Source organism: Meriones unguiculatus, assembly GCF_030254825.1.
Source record: "Meriones unguiculatus strain TT.TT164.6M chromosome Y unlocalized genomic scaffold, Bangor_MerUng_6.1 ChrY_unordered_Scaffold_25, whole genome shotgun sequence".
Lineage (NCBI taxonomy): Eukaryota > Metazoa > Chordata > Mammalia > Rodentia > Muridae > Meriones > Meriones unguiculatus.
Window position 1 is genome coordinate 13,596,524 of NW_026843710.1, and position 18,603 is coordinate 13,615,126.

Here is an 18,603-nt window from a genome sequence, read left to right on the forward strand (position 1 = left end):
CTAGAAACTGCCAGCCTATTATAGCAATAATAATGTGAATGTACATTTAGTGAGTACATGAGTAACTTCTCAGTTCAAAGTCAATTCCCAAGAAGTTTCAGATGCAAGTCCATAGTGGGAGAACACCTTGTCATTTATTACTTTCCCCTTATTCCCACATCACTTTGAAGATTCCCTGCTTGGGAAGCTGTCCAATTAAATAAACATTAAAGATCATTTCCTACTTGACATTGTCACAAAGGTAAACAGAAGGAAAGGTGTGAGATCTGGATAAATGGATGAGATAAAGGCTTGTTCAGAAATAATTTTCCATAATTCTTTAAAGTGGTTATTAATAAAGTCATCTGTCCTTGACATGTGACTTTCTCATTATCACAGATTCCATTATTTGTGAAATCCACGTATGTGTCCTCAGTCAGTGAATTACTTACTGAGAAAACGCTTCCTGATCAAGGCAAATCATTGAACAAAAAGAGTTTACTTGGGACAAGGCTTATATTTTTACAGAAGCCATCCATGATGTTATTTCAGCAAGCCATCATCTTGTTGTAGTCCTTCAGCAGAAGTGAGAGCTTTTCATACTGAACTACAAGTGGGAGGCAGAGAGCAGGACACAGACAGAGACTGAGAGAGAAAGAGCTAGAGAGACAGATTCAGAAATAGAGAGACCAAGACCAACAGAAACAATGATAGAATATGACAGATGAAGAGACAAAGACTACATAATGTCTGGTCACATCATGTAGTCTTGGCATAACATCATCACAGCACACCCTCCTGTAATATAATTCTTATTAACAAAACCATACCTCCTTGGCATTCCCAGACAATTCCTCAATGGAGACTAAACATGTAAATAGATGAGCTTCAAGGTGACATTGCAATTAAAATCACCAGGAAGTAGAAAAAGATGCAGAGACTTCTGGGCTAAAATAACATACTTATTCTGATAGTTTGTCATTCAATACAATGATTAACATCCCAGCAACTCCTAAGGTCTAAAGAACGAGACTGGCAATCTAGTTTGGGGAAAATGTGAAATATTTCCATAATGAAGAAGTATTCACCTAAGAAAATGTCATCAAAATATTTTCAGGCAAAAAGATGTAACCAGGAAAATCAAAAAATATCCTGTGTTCAGTAACTAAAATACAGAAAGACAAATATGGTGTGTATTCACTTATTAGGAGGTCTTCTAATATTCGGGGTTAAAGTTCCAATAGGCCATCTAATTGTGACCAAACCAGTCCTCCACTAGGGGGATTGAGTGGCAGTTATTTGAATTCTTGGGTCAGGACATCCTACTGAAATTTTAAAGCAACACATTCTATTCTTATTAAAATGCATTGCTCTTTTTTCTGAACTTATAGATGACTACCATGTTCTTGGATCCACAGAGATGCATCAAATGGCATAGCATACAGAGACCCACAGTGTGATATTATGCAAAGAGAGACTTTAAAACATCCAGCTGTAAATGGGCTTTCCCTATGAAATTCTCCATCCCCTCAGAGCTCTGAGTAGCCTGCAGGAGAGGAGGCAGGAAGAGTGCCATAAGGAGAGGGAATTGAGGATTAAATCAAAGAAATGCCCTGAGAATCAGGTCACTTAGGAAGATGATGCTGCCAGACATGATGAGACCTGAAAATCTACAGTCAGATAGAAGAGGAGGTAGGATTTATCCTATCATGGAAATAGAAAAAGAGCATAGGAGTAGAAGAAGGAGGGTGGGTGGGACTGAAAGTAGAAGAGGGAGGGGGCAGCAGAGGGGAAACAAAGTGAACAAATCATAATAAATAAATACATAAGAAAAGCTGTGTTCAAGGGGATCAAGTATAGAGCTCTTCTGGACTGATGGCTTCTTCTTGTGGTTGGTGATGCTGACAGGATGTGGCAAGGAGGAACTCAGTTTTCTTTAAGAGACTTGTCAGTGAGACTCTGATCATGTTTCAATGAGAATATGAACAACACATACTTCAATTGATATATTTTAAAGATACAAATCTTTTAGTGTGACACATTGTAGCCATTTGAACTTGGGAGCAATGGAAATGGAGTGTAAAGTATATTATATGAAATTACATAATCAATAAAAATAATATGCTGAAAATGTTTTCAATGACTTTTTAACATGGAAAAAAGATTCTGCTAATGGAGGACAGATTTTTGACAATATATGGCATGCTTTGCAGAAACTCATTATGGAGCAAGGGATCCTGACCATAAACAAGTGGCTACCCAGCTACCTCAGACCCCATAAGGTCAGGTGGCACCTTTGAACAAGCAGTACTGGCACTAAAAATACTTTTAAAGAGTTTGTCTGGAGGACACAGATGCTATTGTGTCCTACGCATAGAACCAATTTCTTGGTCCTGAAAGCCCAGTTTTATTTTTAAACCCCAGGACCAGGAGTGTTCCTCACTGACCACTCAGTTGGACACAGCTGCTGATCCAGCACTGTCAGCCAAGGCAAGCCTGTTCACAGAGGGTTGACAATACTAGTGTGGCACAGCACCAGATTTCAAAAAGTTTATTGTCCCTCAGTTCTCCTTTTACATATATTGCTCATTCTCTGTTACAGGCGTACCAGGCCCAGTAATTGATTGGTTTCCTTCTTGTTTTCCTGCTCTTAACGACTCAATACCCAAAGGTTCAAGGTCACCACCAAGGAAATTTCAGATCTAAGACCACAGTAGGAGATCAGCTTGTCATTGGGTACATTCCTCTTAATCCCACATCACTTTGAAGATTCCCTACTTAGGAGGCTCTCCTAAATAATAAACATTACGGTTTAATTTTTTCCCGACATTGTCACAGAGGTAAACAGGAATAAAGTGTGGGGCCTGAATAAAGGGATTAGATAAAGGCTTGTTGAGTTTCCCAAGAAAAATTCACATGTGCCACAGGATCAGATATACTGGACACTGAGGAAAGTTTGTTCATTTATCTCCATGGAAACCTCAAGATTCACTCAGGTGCTGATTGGCTGAGAAGGAGAATGATGTTATGAAATAGGTGAGAGCCAGTATGAAGTTCAGTAGTCAGTTATTAAGAGGGACAAGCAGACAGAGTGCTTGAGAGAAAGGGTTATCAGCCCTACATGCCTCAATTTGGACAGCTGAAAGCACACAACACAGAGATGACAGTTCCTGTGTCCAAGAGTCTTAGTATAGGAAAAGTGTCACATATTTCTTTCAAGTGGTCATTAATAAAGTCACAAGTGTGTGATTCACATCATCACAGATTTGATTATTATTTATTAAATGCACAGATATGTCCACGGTCAGTGAATTACTTAGTCTGAAAATGATCTTGAACAAGGCAACTCATTGAACAAAAAGTGTTTATTTGGGAACTTGCTTATATTTTTACAGAGACCATTCAGGATATCAAGTCACCAAGCAGTCATCTTTTATAGTCCTTCACCAGACCTGACAGCTTTTCACACTGAACCTTAAGCAGCAGGCAGAGAGGGGGAGACTGACAAATAGAGCTAGAGAAAGAGCTAGAGAGACAGATTCAAAAAAAGAAGTAGACCGACAGAAACAAAGATAAAATGTGACAGAGACTCCCTACTGTCTAGTCACTCTCATTAAAATATCAATTTCAAGGAACACCCTCCTTTAATAACTCCAAAAGGAATTGTATTTTTTCAGTATTTTTTTATTTTTATTAATTTCACTTTATTCACTTTTCATCCCCCATAAGCTACTCCCCACACCACCTTCCCTCCACCTTCTCCATACATGCCGAATTCCAAGTGCACTAATAGGGGAAGTCTTTCTCTCCTTCATTGTGATACTAGTCTATCAGATCTCATCAGTAGTGTCTTCCTTGCCTTCCTCTGTGGCCTGGTAAGGCTGCTCCCCCATCACAGTGAGGTGATCAAAGAGCAGGCCAATAAATTCATGTCAGAGGCAGTCCCTGTTCCTATTACTGTGGAACCAACTTGAACACTGAAATGGAATGGGATACATCTGTGCGTGGATTCCAGGTTAATTCCAAGCACGGTATTTGGTTAGAGTATGAGTATTAGGAAAGACACCTGTGCTTTTTTTTTTTTTTTTTTTGTTCTGTTGCTCTCCTTGTGGAGCTCCTGTCCTCTCCAGATCTTATTATTTCCCCCTTCTTTCATTAGATTCCATGCACTCTGCCCAACAATTGGCCATAAGTCTCAACATATGCTATGATATTCTGCAGGCCAGAGCCTTTCAAAGGCTGTCTGTGGCTGGCTGCTAACTTGTTCCCTGTTTTCTCTTTCTTCTGATGTCCATCATCTTTGCCTTTCTGGATAGGGATTGAGCATTTTAGCCAGAGTCCTCCCTCTTGATTAGTTTCTTTAGATCTAGAGATTTTAGTAGGTTGATACTATATTATATGTCTATATGAGTGAATATATACCATGAACTAGTGTTTACCAGCTATGTCAGACCACATGAGCTTAGGTGGTACTTCTGAACAAGCAATGCTGGCACTATCACTATATTTGGAGAGTTTGCCTGGAGGACCACTGCAGGAAACACCGGTGCTCTTGTGTCCTGGCCATATGATTCAGACACATTGTCTGTTCTCCATCCCCAGTTTTAACTGTAAAACCCAGGACCAAGAGGGTTCCTCACTGACCACTGAGTAGGACAGAGCTGGTGATCTAGCCGGGTCAGCCAAGACAACCTTGTCCATAGAGGATTGCCAACACTAGTGTGGAACAACACCAGCTGTCAAATAATATCTTGTCCTCAGTTCTCCTTTTGCACTCACTGATCTTTCTTTGTTTCAGCCAATCCAGTCCCTGGAATTGTCTGGTTTCCTTCTCTTTTCCTTGCTCTTAAAGACTCAATACTCCATGGAACCCTAGGCTCAGCCTGCCTATTATATCAGTAAGAATGTGAAGGTACATTTAGTGAGTACTGCTCAGTTCTAAGTTTTAAGTTTGCTTCCCTTTTCCCTGTTCTTAAAGACTCAATACCTCAAGTAACCCTGGGGTCAGTTTGCTATTATATCAATAAAAATGTAAAGGTACATTTAGTGAGTATGCAAGTAACTGCTCAGTTCTAAGTCACAACCTAGGAAATTTCAGAATCAAAACCACAGTAGGAGACCACCTTGAGATTCATCAAAATTCCCTTAATCCCACATTCTTTGAAGCTTGCCTAGTGAGGGAGCTGTCCAGTTAAATAAACATTGAAGTTTCATTTCCTATCTGAGATTGCCACAGGGGTAAACAGGAGTGAAGGTGTGGGATCTGGATAAAGGGATGAGATAAATGCTTCTTGGGTTTCACAAGAAAAATCACACGTTCAAATGATCAGAGATACTGGAAACTGAGGAACGTTTGCTTACTCATCTCCATGGAATCTCAAGATTCTCTCAGGTGCTGATTGGCTGAGACTGAGAATAATCTCATAAAACAGGTTAAACCAGTAAGAGTTTCAGGAGTCAGTTATTAAAAAGGCCAAGTGGACAGCCTGTTAGGAAATTTCAAATTGAAGACAACAGGAGGAGTCATCCTTGTCATTCAGCACATTCCCCTTAATCCCATATCACATTGAAGCTTCCCTATGTTGGAAGCTGTCCTATTAAATAAACATTAAGGTTTCATTTCCTACCTGACATTATCACAGTGGTAAATAGGAGTAAAGGTGAGGGATTTTCATAAAGGAATGAGTTAAGGCTTGTTGGGTTTCACAAGAACAAGTAAGTCATGTATGTGCAGGATAAGAGATACTAGACACTGAGGAATGTTTGTTTACTCATCTCTAAGGACACCTCAAGATTCTCTCAGGTGCTGATTGGCTTAGATGTAGAATGATGTCATTCAACAGATTAAAGAATGTAAGAGTTTTAGGAAGCAGTTATTAAAAAGGCAAAAGTGGACAGCTTGCTTGAGAGAAAGGCTGAGCAGCACTACATGCCTCCATCTGTGAAGCTGAAAGTGTTAGTATTTTGGAACACAACCTGCTCCTCTGTTATCCAGCAACCTATGATGTCATCATGTGTCGCCAGCCAGGTGTTCACATCTGAAAGGTGTGGTTACTTCGCACCTTAAAGGGCCAACCCCGACATGTGGTCTCTCTCTTACAATCTTTCTTTTCCTCTCTTACTCTCTCCTAGTTCTCTCTATTACCCTCTTACTCTTTCTCTCTCTCTCTGTTTTTCTCTCTTTAGGTGCCCCTTCCCTTTTCTCTCTCTCTCTCTTTCTCTCTCTCCATGTCCAGCTCCCCCTTCTCTCCTAATAAATCTCTCACAGAGAATATTGGTTGACTCCTGCTTCTTCTTATTTTTTAACAGAAAGCACAAAACCCAGAGATGACAGTTCCTTTGTCCATTACTCCAAGTTCAGAAAAAGTGTCACATATTTTTCTTTATGTTCATAGCAGCTTTATTTGTAATAGCCAGAAGCTGGAAACAACCCAGATATTCCTCAAAGAAAGAATGGGTACAGAAATTGTACATTTACAAAACAGAATAAATACTCAGCAATTGTAAACAAGGAAATCATGAAATTTGCAGGCAAATGGATAAAACTAGAAAAGATCATCCCAACTGAGGTAACCCAGAAGCAGAAAGACACACATGGTATATACTCACTTTTCAGCGAATATTAGCCATATAATATAGGATAACCATACTAAAATCTACAGACCCAAAGAAGCTAAACAACAAGGAGGACCCTAGGGAAGATGCTTAATTCTCATTCAGAAGGGCAAACAGGACAGATACCAGAAGCAGTAGACAAGAGGGAACAGAATGGGAGCCTACAGCAGATGTCCTCTGAAAGACTCCACCCAGCAAGGTATTGAAACAGATGCAGAGACTCACAGCCAAACTTTGGGCAGAGTGCAGGGAGTCCTATGGAAAAGGGGGAGACAGAAAAACTCAGAGGGAATAAGAGCTTCACAAGAAGATGAACAGAGCCAAAACTTCTGGGCCTAGGTGTTCTGCAGAGACTAATGCATCAACCTTGGTTAACTGTGCATGGAGAGGACCTACACTCCATGTTCATATGTAGCTCATAGGCAGCTTAGTTTTTATGGTTTCCCTAGTAAGGGAAGCAGGGGCAGTCTCTGACATGAACTCAGTTGACAGCTCTTTGATCACTTTACAGAGAAAGAGGATCCAGGCAGTCCTGATGAGACCTGATAGGCTAGTGTCAGACCTTTGGAGAGGAGGACTTCCCCTATCAGTGGACTAGGGGAGAGGAGTGGGGTGAGGAGAGGAAGGGAGTTGGGACTGGGAAGAGATGAAGGAGGCAGCTACAACTGGGATACAAAGTAAATAAGTTGTAAAATAATAATAATAATTTTTAAAAAGAAAAAAAAAAGAATTGTTTTAATTTTGATGGGAATTCATTGAATCTGTAGATTGCTTTTAGTAAGATGACCATTTTTACTATGTTAATCCTACTGCTCAATAAATATGGGACATTTTTTTTCATTTTCCTATGTCTTATTTAATTTATTTCTTCAGAGACTTGAAGTTCTTGTCACACCTGTCTTTCACTTGCTTGGTTAGATTTTACACGAAGATATATTATAATTTGTGGCTATTGTGAATGGTGTTGTTACCCTAATTCCTTTCTTTCTTTTTTTTTTTTTTCAATGCAGTTTATTCAGGAACCTTGAACAATCCTCGGACCCTGGGGAAAGCCAACCCACAGCTTAAATAGCCTCTGGGTAGCCAACCAGGGCGTGCCACGTGGGCAATGCAGATAGGTCCACAAACATGGAAGCAAGCCAGATCCTCAGCCTTAGCCAAATGTGGAATTGTTCGTGACAGAGAGCACTCACCATGGGGAAGGTGGAAGGCGGAAACCAGCTCCATCTTTAAGGCATAGCATTCCGCAGCTCTCTACAGTTCCCCCTTTTTGTTTTAGACGCATCAGGCAAGAGTAGAGGTCTGATCTCTGATATTAGAAATAAATTGGGACTTTGTACCGATGTTCATTTAGGTGTCATTCACCCAAAGAGCATCAGACCTGTCCTATACCTTTTTCTCAGAGGCGGGACCTGGGGCATCAACCCGCATGCAATCAGACATGCTCTTCTCTGGGTCCAAAGCGGCTGACCTGCATCCTGAGCGTAACATTTTAGCTTTTTATGGTATCCAACCATGCTTGGGGGGAATGTCCTGCTTTAATGGCTGTAAAGGCCTGAATGATCATGGCTGCATCACACTGTTGTGAGACTCTAATCTTGCATATATACCACAGGCAAACCAAGGAGACCAACACCAGAAGGCCTGCTAACGCTCCCATGCCCACCCATTCCTTCAGATGATTCATGGCTGCAGCAATCCATGATGATAATCCTGTGGCTAGTCCTGTGTCCACTCTGGTAGAATTTATTGTGACAATGGCCACTCTCAGCTGCTCCATCGTAGTATCGAATTCTCCAGTCCAATTACCTAAAATATAGCTCGACAATTGTTTAGACAGATTTGCAGCACAGGAAAAATTCTCATGTTATATGCTAGCAACTCAACGTCCAGCATATTTTCATTGACAGCCAAGTTGAGCGATTTGCCATAGGGTATCAATTTGCTCCTGCACGAGGTCAATCCTCTGATTGAACACCATCAAGCTTCCTTTTAGTTGAGCATTAATTCCTTTTTGTACAACTAAGGCATGAGCTACATTGGCTAAATGATTGTTCAGGGTCTGAGCAGTCTGCCTAGTATGACTCATGGCTAATGCCCTGGTCGTAGCTCCAACAGCCGCCAATGAGATGGTAGTAACAATGGTGGCTGTAGTTCCAAGATCCCTTTTCTGTCTGAAGAGAGTCATAGCGTGAGGGGCATCAATGGGCACAGGCACGCAGTGAGGCATGCGAGTAACCAGGGCATACCTAAATTTACTAGCATTCCAGCATTGGGCAAAAAAGCAAGTATCATTACCACAACTACTTGGCTCTATCTGGCTAATAATGAATAAAAATGGGGGATATAAACAAACAGGTGTGGGTTTATAGGAAATATTATGAGAAGCCTTAACCCCCTCGTTGGAACATCCTGCAACAGTTCTAGAACTAGCAGTGGTGGTGTCCGAGGTCTGAGTAGGTTCAGGAGACCATTGCCCCCAGGGGCGAGACGTGCTCCATGCCAATTGACTAACTCCATGTTTTCCTCCACTTTTGAAAGTCATTTAAGGTTCTTAAATTATTTTTTTTCCTTTTTTTAAATTTTTCATCAATTACACTTTATTCATTCTGTATCCCCCATAAGCCCCTCCCTCCTCCCCTCCCAATCCCACCCTCCCTCCTCCCTCTGCTTGCATGCCACTCCCCAAGTCCACCAATAGGCGAGGTTCTCCTCTCCTTTCTGATCTTATTCTGTCAGTTCACAGCAAAAGTGGCTGCATTGTCCTCTACTATGGCCTGGTAAGGCTGCTCCCCCCCAGAGGGAGGTGATCAAAGAGCAGGCCAATCAGATTATGTCAGAGGCAGTCCCTCTTCACATTACTATGTAACCCAATTGGACTCTGAACTGCCCTGGGCTACATCTGTGCAGGGGTTCTGGGTTATCTCCATGAATAGTCCTTGGTTGGAGTATGAGTCTCTGGGAAGTTCCCTCTGTTCAATTTTTCTTGTTCTGTTGCTCTCCTTGTGGAGACCCTGTCCTCTCCAGCTCTTACTATTTCCCAGTTCTTACCTAAAATTCCATTCACTCTGCCCAACAATTGCCCATCAGGCTCAGCATCTGCTTTGATAGTCTGAAGGGCAGAGGCTTTCAGAGGCCCTTTGTGGTAGGTTCCTAGGTTGTTTCCTGTTTTCTTCTTCTTCTGATGTCCATCCTCTTTGCCTTTCTGGATGGGGATTGGACATTTTAGTTAGGGTCCTCTCTCTTGCTTAGCTTCTTTAGATGCACAGGTCTTAGTGGGTTTGTCCTATGTTGTTTGTCTATATGAGTGCGTATATACCATGTGTGTCTCTCTGCCTCTGGGACAACTCACTCAGGATGATCCTTTCCAGATCCCACCATTTACCTGCGAATTTCATGATTTCCTTATTTTTCATTGCTGAGTAATATAAAAATATGGAACGCTTCACGAATTTGCGTGTCATCCTTGCGCAGGGGCCATGCTAATCTTTTCTGTATCGTTCCAATTTTAGTATATGTGCTGCCGAAGCGAACACCACATATTTTTTTTAATTTTTAATTTTAATTTACTAAATACACTTTATTGAATTTGTCTCTTCTCATGATTTCCTGACTTTTTTCATTGCTGAGTAATATTCAGTTGTGTAGATTTATTACAATTTCTGTATCCATTCTTCAGTTGAGGGGCATCTGTGCTGTTTCCAGCTTCTGGCTATTACAAATAAAGCTACTACAAACATTGATGAGCAAATGTTCTTATTGTGTACTTGAGCCACTTTTGGATATATGCCTAGGAGTGGTTTATCTGGATCTTGAGGAAACACTATTCCTAGTTGTCTGAGAAAGCACCAGAATGATTTCCAGAATGTTTGTACAAGTTCACATTCCCTCCAGCAGTGGAGGAGGGTTCCCCTACTCCACAACCTCTCCAGCATGTGTTGACACTTGAGTTTTTGATCATGATCATTCTGATGAGCGTAAGGAGAAATCTCAGGGTCATTTTGATTTGCATTTCCCTGATGGCTAATGACATTGAACATTCTTTAAAGTGTTTCTCTGCCATTCAATATTCCTCTACCAAGAATTTTTCAGTTTATCTCTGTTCCCCATTTTTAATTGGATTAGTTTATTTGTTGCTTTTCATCTTCTTTAGTTCTTTATATCTACTGAATATTAGTCGTCTGCCACATAGAAGCTTGGTGAAGATTCTTTCCCAATCTGTAGGCATTTGCTTTGCTTTGATGACAGTGTCCTTTGCTTTACATACGCTTTTCAGTTTCATGAGTTCCCATTTACCAATTGTTGCTCTTGGTGTTCTGTTTAGGAAGTTGTCTCCTGTGCCAATGAGTTTAAGGCTCTTCCCCACTTTTTCTTCTAAAGGATTTAATGTGTCGGTTTTATATTGAGGTCTTTGATCCACTTGGGTTTGGTTTTGTGCAGTGTGATAAATATGGATCTATTTGCATTTTTCTACATATTTTTGAAGATGCTATTTTTTTTTCCATTTTATGGTTTCCGCATCTTTGTCAAAACTCAGGTGTCCATATGTGTGTGGGTTTATTTCTTCATCTTCTATTTGGTGTTATTGATCCACCATTTAGTTTCTATGAAAGTACCATGCAGTTTTTATTACTGTTGCTCTATAGGACAGTATTTCTATAGGAAATACCTCAAGAAGATCTTTTTTATTGTAGAGGACTATTTTAGCAATTCTGGGTTTCTTGTTTTTCTATATGAAGTTGAGAATTTTTTCTTTCAATTTTTCTGTAAAGACATGTGTTGGTAATATGATGGGAATTGTATTGAACCTGGAGATTGGTTTTGGTAAGATGGCCATTTTTACTATGTTAATCCTGCCAAGCCATGAGCATGGGAGATCTTTACATCTTCTGATATCTTCTTCTAATTCTTTCTTCAGAGTCTTAAAATTTTTTTCCATAGAAGTCTTTGATTTGCTTGTTTAGCATTACATCAAGGTGCTTTATGTCTTTGTGGCTTCCTGAAGGGTGTTGTTTCCCTAATTTCTTTCTCAGCACTTTTGTAATTTGAATACAGGAGCGCTTTTTTGTTTTGTTTTGTTTTTTTAAGTTAATTTTGTATCCTGCCACTTTGCTGAAGTTGTAGGAGTTTCCTGATAGAATTTTTGGGTTTACTCAGGTGTTAGTATTTTGGAACACAACCTGCTTCTGGGTTGCCCAGCAACCTATGATGATGTCATGTATTGCCAGCCAGCCAGATGACCACACCTGAAAGGCATGGTTACCGTGCCCCCTTAAAAGGGCTGATCTGACACATGCTCTCTGTCTTAACTCTTACACCCTCTCTTATTTTCTCTCTCTTACACCCTCTCTTTACACTTTTCTCTTTCTATTTTTTCTTTCTCTCTCTCTCTTGGGGCGCCCCCTCTTTCCCCTTCCCTTTTCCTCTCTCTTCCCCCACCATGTCCAGCTACCCACTTCCTCCATATCCTAATAAACCTTTTTGAAGAGAATATATCGGTTGTTCCCCATGCTTCTTCCTCTTTATGATTAATAACATTGGTGTGTTTCCTGGACAGTATGGTTACAACCGATTTTCTCTGCTCTCACCTCTCCCTCCTGTGAGCTGCTGAGACGCCACCACCACTGCCCCTCTCCTGGCCAGTGGCTATCGCTGCCACTGCTGCTGTCTCTGGGGACCTTGTGCGGAGGCTGCGAGCCAGGTGGAGGCCGCCAAAAAGCAGGAGACCCAGGCTGGCTTGGCTGGAACCAACTACGCCCCTGGCAGCCCCATGGCTGCAGCCTCTCCCGCCTGCCATCCCACACCCTTTCCCCCAAGTCCTGCCGCCATGTGCTGCTTTGCCGCAGGCACTTGGGCCAGGGTCTATGTGGAGGTGGACAGCCTGAGTCGTGCCAGTACTGGCCAGCGACAGTGCTCCTGAGTTGCGGAAACACACAACTCAAAAATCAACTTTTCAGAACTTGGTACGGTGTTTTGTGGTACTTAAATTTCCTGCTGGATGCCCAGCCGCCTCCATCTAGGTTTTGGGGGAAAATGGGTGGGCCATTTCTTCACCATAGGCGTTCTTGTAGCCAGTGCCAACTTAGGTTCGGGCAAAGAGGCCCCGCCTCCCGGGTGTGGTTCCGGGCAGCCCTCTCCATGCACTGGGCTGCCCCGACCAAGCTGCCTGGGCTGCAGCTGACGGCTCCTTCTTGCTATATGCTTCACTCTCTCACCAACCTGTTTTGCTTTGCACTTCTAAGCCTTTCCCAAGCTTTAAAAATAAAATAAAATAAAATAAAATAAAATAAAATTTTCTCCCTGATTTCTGTACACTTTACTCTTTACTCTTATATTTTTAAATCCCTTATCTATTGCTTTATATAATCTTCTCATTGGGTTTGCATTTATAAGTCTTAATCATAATTAACGGTTTATCTTATCTTTTAGACTTATCTTTAGACAACAAGCCTCATTTCAAGTTGGTATGGATTTTTATAAAATTTCAAAGTTGCATTTTACTATCTTATAATTCAACCCTCCTTCAAAATAAATTTTATATAATAATAAAATTTCAAAGTTATAACTATCTATTCAAATTGAGTTATTTTAAAATATAAGACTGTTACTGTCTCCTACTACATGTTACTCAAATATAATTTTAAAATTGCTTTATACTCATCAGGCAAGAGTAGAGGTCTGATCTCTGATATTAGAAATAAATTGGGACTTTGTACAGATGTTCATTTAGGTGTCACCCACCCAAAGAGCATCAGACCCGTCCGATACCTTTTTCTCAGAGGCGGGACCTGGGGCATCAACCCGCATGCAATCAGACATGCTCTTCTCTGGGTCCAAAGCGGCTGACCCTGAGTGCAGTGCTTAGCCTCGCATCCTGAGTGTATCATTTTAGCTTTTTATGGTATCCAACCATGCTTGGGGAGAGCTGCGGAATGCTATGCCTTAAAGATGGAGCTGGTTTCCGCCTTCCACCTTCCGGAAGGTGAGTGCTCTCTGTCACGAACAACTCCACATTTGGCTAAGGCCGAGGATCTGGCTTGCTTCCATGTATGTGGACCTATCTGCATTGCCCCCGTGGCACGCCTGGGTTGGCTACCCAGAGGCTATTTAACCTGTGGGCTGGCTTTCCCCGGGGTCTGAGGATTGTTCAATGTTCCTGAATAAACTGCATTGAAAAAAAAAAAAAAGCTTTATACTGTTCTGCTCAGGGGTTCATTGTTACGTACACATTTTTTTTATCAATATTTTAAATTAAGATCTATTGATTTTAGAGGCATTTATTTATGTTAAAACTGGGTCAATTTGCTACATCTCCACTATCAAAAGGTTAAACTATGCTTGGTTAATTTTAAATTTGGTTTTTGCTGTTCTGCTAAATTGTTGATTTTAAACTTATAGCTCAAGGGTTCTTTATTATGTACAAGTTTGCCAATATTCTAAAATTAATATCTATTAATTTTTAAAAATATACTTATATTAAATCTGTTTCAATTTACTATATCTCTGCTATCAAAAGGTTAATATAAGCTTGGTCTTGTTCTCTTAAAATGATGTTATTAATATGTAGTATAACCTTAGACTATTACAAGATATAATCATTTATATATTAAATCATAAAAACTCTTATGCTATCACTTTAATAACTTATATTCATAACTTTTAAGCCCTAACTTAGCAAGGACAAAACCTAAAGTCTTAATATTTACTGGTTAACAAATACAGGTTAATATTCAATTCATACAGATTTATAGTCCTGCAGGTGCAAACATGGTCTCACTGCAATTTTTAATAAACAGCTGAGGATGGTCATTGAGTCACCATATAGGAGTTGGTAAAAAGTGAGCCGTCCTGAAGGGCTCTAAGACCTAGCTGCGCTGAGACTGCTGGCATTCCCGCAAGAGGTTTGCATAGCCAAAAAGTCCATTCTGCCAGGTGACATTTTGAAATGCAGCCAAAGTGGATGATGATCTTTCTGCTGCAACATGCCAAAGCTGGCTGCTGGCAAATTGAACTCTGGAAGTCAAAATACTCCCAAGCAGGCTTGTCCTCTGTGCTCAGCCATGGAGGTTCAACCCACACAATAGCACAGACACTTCCAGCTTTCTAGCTTATTGGCCTGGTGGAGAACAGGAGGCTGGCTCCTCGACTTAACAACCTCCACATCTCTCGCACAGGTCTATTTTTGACCTCAGAATGAGGTCCCGCGGACATATTGCCAACTTCTGTGTTGGGAGCTGTCAGTTGACTTCCCAGTTCTCTTCATATGCAGGAGAACCAGACCTTAAGCCTAAGTAATAGAGCTGCTATTTTCAGGCCTAGACACAGTTCAGACTCAAGAAAGAGGCCTAAATGAAACTTTTTACTAGCCCTTTAGCTAAAGGACAATAAATGTTCATAGCAGTTTCAACTATTTCTCCTGGTAAATAACTAAATACAAAGGTTCTTCTCAAAAACATACTTGAGAGATGTCTTAAGGTTAATAAATACAAGTTATACATGTTTGAGAGTCTAAAAATGTGTGCTAAGGTTGGTAATGCAACTTATAAATGTTTGAGGGTTCTAAAAATGTTTTAAGGTTGATAAACACAAATTATAAAGATTATAAGGTCTAAGGTGATTTAAGGTATCTTAAATGGGTAAAAAGGCTTAATATTTCTTCCTGTTGTTATGCTACTGTTATATTGACTGTCCAGACTTTTGACCTTTATTAATAGGGCTCTAATTTATTAATCTAATTCTGATACAAAAACATTCCTCTATACCACCATTCCACTATTATGGTCCTAAGCTCAAGATTGTAAGCCTCCATAATATGTATGCTTATACTAAAAGTTAAGATCAAGTGAGATTCTCTTTTACTTCATAAAAGGCTTTTGCCTTTTCAGAGTTCACCTTAAAAAGTACTTATGCTGTTAACACATATGTATATCTACTGCTTTTTTCTCAATGCACACTACAATTGTGATACTAACATGTCTAAATTTGTATCTCCTTCTTAAAACTTCCTTTCCTTTATTTTATCTTGTTGATTTTCTCAAAGAACCAGCTCTTTGTTTCATTGATTCTTTGAATTGATTCATTTGTTTCTAATTGATTGACTTCAGCCTTGAGTTTGATTATTTCCAGCTGTGTACTCCTCTTTGATGTGTCTGCTTTCTTCTTTTTCTAGGGTTTTAAGTGAGCCATTAAGTTGCTTGAATGCACTGTCTCAAGTTTCTTCTTAAAGGCACTTAAGGCTATGAACTTTCCTCTTAGCACTGCTTTTATTATGTCAGTAAGTTTGGGTATGTTGTGCCTTTATTTTCATGGAATTCTACAAAATCTTTAATTTCTTTCTTTATTTCTTCCCTGATCCAGCTGTCATTTGGTATCACGTTGTTCAGTTTCCATGTGTATGTAGGCTTTTTGCTATTTCTGCTGATGTTGAGTTCCAGCTTTATTCAATGGTGGTCAGATAAGCTACAAGGAAGTATCTTCTTGTATCTGTTGAGGCTCACTTTGTGAACAACCATATGGTCTATTTTGGAGAAGGTTCCATGAGGTGCTGAGAAGAAGGTAAATTCTTTTGTGTTTGGGTGTAAAGTTCCTTAAATATCTGTCAGGTCCATTTGCTTCATGACCTCTGTTAGAGACATTGTTTCTTTGTTTAATTTCTGCTTTGATGACCTGTCCTTTTTTGAGAGTGGGGTGTTTAAGTGTCCCACTATTAATGTGTGGCTTAAGTTTCATTAATGTTTCTTTTACATATGTGGTTGCCCTTGTATTTGGGGCATAGATGTCGAGGATTGTTATGTCTTCCTGGAAAAATTTTCCCTTGCTGAGTATGAAGTGTTCTTGCCTATCTATTTTATTAGATATTAGAATGGCTACTCCTGCTTGCTTTTAGGGTCCATTTGCTTGGAAAGCTGTCTTCCAGCCCTTTATCCTCAGGTAATGTCTGACTTTGTGACTTAGGTGTGTTTCTTGAATGCAACTGATTGCTAGGTCTTCTTTATGCATCCATTCTGTTATTCTGTTTCTTTTTATTGGAGAATTGAGTCCATTGATATTGAGAGAGACTAATGACCAGTGTTTGTTAGATCCTTTGATTTTGATATTGATTGTGGTAGTAAGTTTGTGTGCTTGGTTGCTTTTTGTTTTACTATAATGAAGTTAATTATGTTCTGTGTTTTCTTGAAAGTAGTTGGTTTTCTTGGGTTGTATTTTTCCTTCTAGTGTCTTCTGTAACACTAGATTTGTGTGCAAGTATTGTGGAAATTTGTTTTTGTCATTGAATATTTTGTTTTCTCCATCTGTGAGGACTGAGAGTATTGCTGGGTATAATAACTATCTGTGCTGACATCTGTGTTCTCTTAGGGCCTACATGATATTCATCCATGCCTTCTAATTTTCATAGTTTCTGTTGAAAAGTCAGGTGTGATTCTAATGGATTTGATATTATATGTTATTTGGGGTTTTTCCCTTGCAGATTTTAGTATTTTTATTTACTGTTTTGATTATTATGTGGCAGGATTATTTTCTTTTCTGAACTAATTTATTGAGTGTTCTGTATACCTCTTGTATTCTTATTGACCTCTACTATAAGTTGGGGAATATTTTTTCATTGATTTTGTTGAAAATATTTTCTGGGCTTTGGAGGAGGGAATCTTTTTTCTCTATTCCTATTATTTTTAGGTTTTGTCTTTTTATGTTGTCTTGAATTTATTGCATGGTCTTTGTCAGGAATTTTTTTAGATTTAACATTTTCTTTGACAGATATATCGATTTCTTCCATTGTATCATCCACACCTGAGATTCTTTCTTCCATGTTTTATAGCCTATTCTTTATGCTTAGCTCTGTAGTTCCTGTTTTCTTCCCTAAGTTCTTTCTTTCCACAAATTCCTCTATTTGTGTTTTCCTTAATTTCTAAAAAAAAAAAAAATGGAATGCTTCACGTATTTGGATCTCATCCTTGTGTATGGGCCTTGCTAATATTCTCTCTATTGTTCCAATTTTAGTATATGTGCTCCTGAAGAGAGCACTACATATTTCTTTGAAGTGGTCATTAATAAAATCACATGTCTGTGACATGAGTTTCACACTATCACAGATTACATAATTATTTATTAAATGCACAGATATGTTCTCAGTCAGTGAATTATTTTCTGTGAAAATGCTCCCTGACCTAGACAAATCTTTGAACAAAAAGAATTGAATTGGGACATTGCTTATATTACCAAGCCATGAGTATGGGAGTTCTTTCCATCTTCTGGTATCTTCTTGTAATTCATTCTTCCATCTTGAAGTTTTTTACATACAAGTCTTTGACTTGCTTGGTAAGGCTTACACTAAGGTACTTTATGTCTTTTGTGGATTTTGTGAAGGGTGTTGTTTCCCTAATTTCTCTCTCAGACCTTTTGTCCTTTGAATACAGAGGGGCTACTGATTTTTCTGAATAAATTTTGTATCTTACCACTTTGCTGAAGGAGTTTATCAGCTGTAGTGGTCCCTGGAAAAATTTTGGGGCCACTCAGGTATAATATCATATCATCTGCAAATAGTGATACAATGACTTCTTCCTTTCCATTTTGTATCCCCTTGATCTCCTTCAACTGTCTTATTGCTCTAGCAAGGACTTCCAGAACTATGTTGAAGAGTTATGGAGAGAGTGGGCAGCCTTGCCTTGTCCCTGATTTTAGTGGGATTGTGTTAAGTTTCTCTCCCTTTAGTTTGATGTTAGCTGTAGGCATGCTGTATATTGCCTTTACTATGTTTAGATATGTACCTTGTATCCCTTATCTCTCAAATACTTTAAAATGAATGGATATTGAATTCTGTCAAATGCTTTTTCAGCATCTAATGAGATTATCATATGTGTGTGTGTGTGTGTGTGTGTGTTTCCTTTCAATTTGTTAATATGATGGATCACATTGATGGATTTCAATGTATTGAACCAACCTGCATAACTGGGATGAAGCCTACTTGGTCATAGATAATGATATTTTTTATTTGTTCTTGTATTCTTGTAT

The 18,603-nt window shown here is 39.6% G+C and overlaps 2 non-coding genes across 2 annotated transcripts; both read right to left on the reverse strand.

Annotated features, from left to right (window-relative positions):
• Positions 1 to 10,023: 10,023 nt before the first annotated feature.
• Positions 10,024 to 10,130, reverse strand: LOC132651832 (U6 spliceosomal RNA). Its single transcript, XR_009589391.1, has one exon. It is a non-coding gene; the product is annotated as a U6 spliceosomal RNA (small nuclear RNA).
• A 7,379-nt stretch (positions 10,131 to 17,509) lies between these two features.
• LOC132651821 (U6 spliceosomal RNA) lies at positions 17,510 to 17,616 on the reverse strand. The gene has a single exon (XR_009589380.1). It is a non-coding gene; the product is annotated as a U6 spliceosomal RNA (small nuclear RNA).
• Between the last annotated feature and the right edge of the window lie 987 nt (positions 17,617 to 18,603).